This window comes from Podarcis erhardii (genome assembly GCF_964252035.2).
Source record: "Podarcis erhardii genome assembly, chromosome: 2".
In the NCBI taxonomy this organism is placed as follows: domain Eukaryota; kingdom Metazoa; phylum Chordata; class Lepidosauria; order Squamata; family Lacertidae; genus Podarcis; species Podarcis erhardii.
Genome location: NC_138498.1, coordinates 125,015,481 through 125,021,845, shown reverse-complemented (window position 1 = coordinate 125,021,845; position 6,365 = coordinate 125,015,481).

The following is a 6,365-nucleotide window of genomic DNA, read 5'->3' as shown; positions in this document are numbered from 1 at the left end:
TTGCGGGCATCAGCTGGCAGCGCGGAGCACGGGGCGCCCTTCGGAGGACGCCCCGTGCTCCGCGCTGGTGTCGGCCAGCCTTGCGCACCCGGGGGATCTCCCCCCAGGAGCGCAAGGCTTGCGGGCAGCAGCCTGCAGCGCGGAGCACGGGGCGCCCTCCAGAGGACGCCCCGTGCTCCACGCAGGTGTCCGCAAGCCTTGCGCACCCGGGGGATCTCCCCCCGGGAGCGCAAGGCTTGTGGGCGGCAGCTGGCAGCGCGGAGCACGGGGCACCCTTCGGAGAACGCCCCGTGCTCCGCGCTGGTGTTGGCAAGCCTTGCGCACCCGGGGGGCGCGTGGGGCGCCCTGAAACAGAGGGTTCCCCATGCTGCGGACTGTAGCCTGCCGCCGGACGCGTGGGGCGCCCTGAAGCAGAGCACCCCTCGTGCCAGGCAGACATGGGCCAGCCCCACAAGCTCGGGGGACAGCGGGGAGGCGCAGCACTGCCATCCCACTGTTCCCCGACCTGGTTTTTTGGGGGGGAAATAAAGGGAAAAAAAATTTCCTTTATTTCCCCCCTCAAAAAAGTAGGTGCGTCCTATGGGACGGAGCGTCCTATGGGACGAAAAATACGGTACTTACTATTTCATAATAAAGTAATTATAAAATACTTTCTTTGTGTTTATTTGATTCCTATTAAAGAGAGTTACTTTATATATAGTCAATATAGGCACAGAGTTAATTTTTTAAACATTTTCTAATGGTGGTGTGCCTCGAGATTTTTTTCATGAAACAAGTGTGCCTTTGCCCAAAAAAGGTTGGGAAACACTGCACTAAAGAGATTTCACAGCCATGCTGCTCTACAAAATGCAAAAAAGAAATCACTCCTAATTGGGTCTGAGCTCACTTTGGGCCATTGGAAGTAAAGATGCTTTATTATATTTAAAAATATAATAAAGTTTCACGCTTTATTATATTTTTATATGTGCTAGAAACTGCTCAGAGTGCCTGGGGAAACCCAGCTAGATTGGCGGGGTGTGAACAACAACAACAACAACAACAACAACAACAACAATAATGATAATCCTTCCAAAACTCAACAATCCATTACTTTGATGCTGCTCCTTCTATTTATTTCCAGACCACGCCTCATTCAAGATGCACAAAGAGCTGTTGCCCTGGATTTGCCAAGAAGATTCAGGAAGGGAAACCCCCATGTTGCTATGACTGTGCTCCCTGCTCAGAAGGGACAATCTCCACTCAGGAAGGTAGGACACGACACCAGAGGAAAGAAGCCATGGAACTTCTCTACCTGTGAAGACAGTGTTCTTTCTTTATCTCTCCCATAGGCCAACCAATTCCCACAATTGTAACAGCATTCAGACTGCTCTAGGTGTGTGACTAATGTTAGGATAATTATGTCTCTTTTACTCTGTGCAGATGCCAATGAATGCATTAAATGTCCAGAAGATCAGCATCCAAACAAGGAGCAAGATCATTGTGTCCCCAAAGCAACCAACTTCTTGTCCTATGAAGATTATTTGGGGAAACTCCTGGCTTCCTTTGCCCTACTCTTATCTTCAACCACAGGCTGCATTTTGGGAATATTCTTGAAATACAATGAAACTCCCCTAGTCAAGGCCAACAACCGGGACCTCTCCTACATCCTCCTCTTCTCCCTTCTGCTCTGCTTTTTGTCCTCTTTCCTCTTCATCGGCCGGCCAAGGAAAGTCACCTGTCTTCTCCGACAAATGGTCTTCAGCATTGTCTTCTCATCTGCCATCTCTTCAGTGTTGGCAAAAACCATCACTGTGGTTCTGGCCTTCATGGCCACCAAGCCAGGGAACAGGCTGAGGAAATGGCTGAGGAAAAGTCTGGCCAACTCCATTGTCATTTCCTGTTCCACTGTCCAAGTTGTCATCTGCATCACCTGGCTGGGACTTTCTCCTCCATTCCCAAACTCTGACATGAGCTCCTTACCTGGAGTGATAATCCTGCAATGCAATGAAGGCTCTGTTGCCATGTTTTACAGTGCCCTGGGCTACATGGGCTTCCTGGCTGCCATCTGCTTCACGGTGGCTTTCCTAGCCAGGCAGCTGCCTGGGGCCTTCAATGAAGCCAAGCTGATCACCTTCAGCATGCTGGTCTTCTGCAGTGTTTGGGTGTCCTTTGTGCCCACCTACCTGAGCACCAAGGGGAAATACATGGTAGCTGTGCAGGTCTTCTCCATCTTGGCCTCCAGTGCTGGGCTCCTGGGCTGCATCTTCATGCCCAAATGCTACATTATTATACTGAAGCCTGAACTGAACACAAAGGAGTACCTGACAGCAAAAAAATAAACAGAGAGAGTGAAAGAGATTATCCATCTTTCCTTTGGTCTGTATTAAAAGCATTTTGGTTGGGATCTTGTTTAAAGGTTAACTGATTTTAATTTTAGTTACAGGTAGGTAGCCGTGTTGGTCTGCCGTAGTCGAAACAAAATAAAAAAAATCCTCCCAGTAGCACCTTAGAGACCAGCTTCTTCAGTATCTTTCTGAATATTATTTTTCTCTCGGTTTTCTGTTTTTTAAAATGTTTTTCTTCTTCCTTCTCTCTCTCTCTCCCCCCCCCAACACCTTTCTAGGTTTTTATTGTATCTATATAAAAGTATTGGTTTGGTTAGAAAATGGGAAAATATGTGAAGTTTTGTAATTTTTTTATATATAAACTTTAATAAAATATATATTCTTAAGAAAATAAAATGTGTGTTTCTGGCATTGGGCACTCTGGACAGATTAGGGACTGTGCTGGTTTACCACCCGCCTCACTGCCCAGCAGTCTCCCTGCCTCAGTTGATAGAGCTGGTCTCAGAGGTGGTGTAGAGGACTCCCACAATGTTGGCTTGGGGGACTTCATAATCCATGTTGAGGCAACTGTTTCTGGGGTGGCTCAGGACTTCATGGCTTCCACAATGACCATGGGGCTGTCCCAACATGTCATCATCCCAGTGCATGTGACAGGCCACACTCTGGACCTTGTTTTCTGAACTGGGCAGGAAGAGGGTGATATGAAAGTGGGGGACATTGACATCAGTCCCTTGTCAAGTTCAGATCACTTCCTGTTAGCAGAGGCAGGGGTTTCCAGATGGCTGCTGGGAGCTATAATCAAACAAGGTGTCAGTTAAGATAAAGGTAATGGGACCCCTGACCATTAGGTCCAGTCGTGGCTGACTCTGGGGTTGCAGCAATCATCTCGTTTTATTGGCCGAGGGAGCCGGCGTACAGCTTCCGGGTCATGTGGCCAGCATGACTAAGCCACTTCTGGCGAACCAGAGCAGCGCACGGAAACGCTGTTTACCTTCCCGCCAGAGCGGTACCTATTTATCTACTTGCACTTAGATGTGCTTTCGAACTGCTAGGTTGGCAGGAGAAGGGCCCGAGCGATGGGAGCTCACCCCGTCGTGGGGATTCGAACCACCAACCTTCTGATTGGCAAGTCCTAGGCTCTGTGGTTTAACCCACAGCACCACAGGTGTCAGTTGCGTACCAGCAACTCTCATGGCCGGTTGCCAGGAACATACAAATACAAGGAAATGCTTCTTACCATTGGCTTATTATTCAGTATTTACAGAGAGAGGATTTGGAACCCAGCCTCTTGGGAAATGGCATTGTCTCAAGAGAATCTCCACCCTCCATGTCTCTCCCACTTCTTCATTCATCATCTCTAATGGTGCTGACAAGCACCCTCTGCCTTTGAGCCCTTTGCTCCCCTACTTTCAAAACTTGCTAGGTTCTGAAAGGCAGGGTCTGGAATGCTTTCTAAAGACACTGTGTCCATCAGCTGTCACCCCCTGGTACTTCCTCTTCCTCCTCCTCCTATCCAATTATTCCATAACTTTCCCCCTAATCTGCATCTAAACTGTGACCTCCCTCCAACCCCTGTTGTACTTCTTAACTGTCTTCCTCTTTTCTGGAAGGGTCAGGCTGGGGAGGTGGTCTCCACAATTCCTCCTCTGCCAATTCCCTGACACATGGCTGCCACGATGAGCATGGGGCTGTCCCAACATGTCACCATCCCAAGGCATGTGACAGGCCACACTCTGGACCTTTCCCCCCTCAAATGGGCAAGAAGAGGGTGATCTGAAAGTGGGGGACATTGCCATGTTCAGATTACTTCCTGTTGAGATTTTGGCAATCAGCAGCTTCTCCGCTTGGCAGAAACAGAGGACCTCTTCAGAGGCTGGTGGATTCAATGGGTTTCCAGATGGCTGCTGGGAGCCATAATCAAACAAAATCTGGAGGTCACCATGCTAGCGCCCCCTGTTCTGGGATGGTAAACATTCAAAATATTTGGAGAAATGAAAAAGCTTGGTTTAGGAGTAAGGATTTAAAAGAAGAACTCTGCCCTACTTAAAAATGAGAAAGGGGCTGACACGACCTCACCTTGTGTCTGTCCCAATGCTTCATTTTGGCACAAGACACAGTCACTTCCACTCCATCCACTGAAATCACTCTTAGGCCAACACTCGGCAGTGGGGGGGGGGTGTCCCTGGCCTGGTTTTGGAGGACCACAGGCATGCATATGTTGTCATTGGGCTGGATTGGGACTTCACCAGCAGATCACAACTCTGCTCTGAGATCTTCAGTGGTGACTCCTTTGTTATTGTGCCAAATTCAAGGTGGTACGGAAGCTCCTAACAGCTTGGGAAGAGTTGATTGGGGGAACTGCCTTATTCCATATGTGTTCACTCATCTGCTTTAGGTTGAAAAACTGGCACAATTGCTGGTGCCCAGTGTTGTTGTTGTTTTTAAAAAAGCAGGGGAGTGCTGGTACTCACCATGAAGTTTTTACTTCATACCACAGCTTTAACATTTGGGGGGAGGGGCTGCTAGGGACGCATTGGAAGATGGCCGACAATACCATCTCTCTGGCTCACACGAGGTAATTAAGAGGCTGATATGGGAATATGCAGCCTCCCTTGTTACCCCAAGGGAATGGGGAACACTGCCTCACCTGCAGTTGCCATAAATCACCCCCGAGTTCGAAAGAAGGGGGTGAGGGCACAAGGCGCACAGCACTCATGTGGGACGGCTCTCCCTGACGCTGTCTCTGATCGTGCGGCCTGGTTGCAGGAGCTCAAAATAAACAATTAGAGAGAAGCAAATGCACATATTTCGAGTGAAGAACGGGAGTTAAGACTGCTAATGGAAGTGACCTCTGTGAAGTGGAGCGATGGGTTGGATTCAACAGGATAATATAACAAGAAGATATATCAAAGGGTCAGTATGTCGGAATGGGACAAAATGGGGGGGGAGCTTTTCTTTTTTTTATCTTATGTGATTACCTAACAATCCTCCCCCCAAGAAGAATCATTGCAATTACTGATTATAAGCGGGATGATTAAGAACTGTGTGGAAATGAATTATCAATCAAAGACATGGCTTGTGTAATATCTGGAAAGGAATGAAAGGCCTTTGGAATGACGCAGTTATAAAAAGAGACTTGTTAAGAAGCAGGCCTGGCTGAAGGTTTTACGATCGAGGGGGAGGAGACGATTATATCGGACTGTGAGTTTGACCTGGCAGAACCCCCTAAGAAGATTGAAGAGAGACTGACAGGCCTGCGAAGTTCAACGGGCAAACTTTAAGAATGTTTTGTACGGAAGTGTTGAAATGGTGTCTGTCTGTTTGAATATGGCTCTTGGAGGAATGGAAAATTCACACAGGATATAACGTTTGTTTTTAACCCACTTGTGGACACAAAGAAAGGAATATTCATTCTGGAAAGGGGGAAGTTGATCCCTTCGTGTGGCAGCACCTACACTTTGCCACATTCCGCCTTTTGACACCTTCGCTGCATTCTTTTGGGTGCCTGGGAAAACAATTTTCATTGAGCAAAGACTGTGCAGACATGTAGAAGTTGACATGTTATTTAATCTTTCTTTAGCTTAACTTTTTACTTAACAATATTTTGGATTTCTAAATATATCTGTTTTCATCTTTGTCTTTTTCCAAGAAATTTATTACTTTTCTTGGTTGTTGTTGTTTTTTTTTTTGTAAACCTCTATCTACAATAAAGTGGTAGGTGAATTTTGCATAAAATAAAAATAGAGATTTAGGCCACATCATGGAGGTGGATAAGGCTATAAACAGCTACTAGCCCTTATGAATATGACCCCCCTCCCCTGTCTGAGGCAGGAAGACTCTGAGTGCCAGTTGTTGGGCATCACATGTAGGGAAAGGGCTGCTGCACTGACCCCTTCCTTGTGGCCTTCCCACAGGGGCAACTGGCTGTCCATTTTGAGAAGAAGATGCTGGACTTTCATGTCAATCATGTTCAGCCAAACTCAACTCTCTCCCTCCTTGAACCATGTCAGTCTCTTGAGTCAACATGTTTTTCTCCTGCTC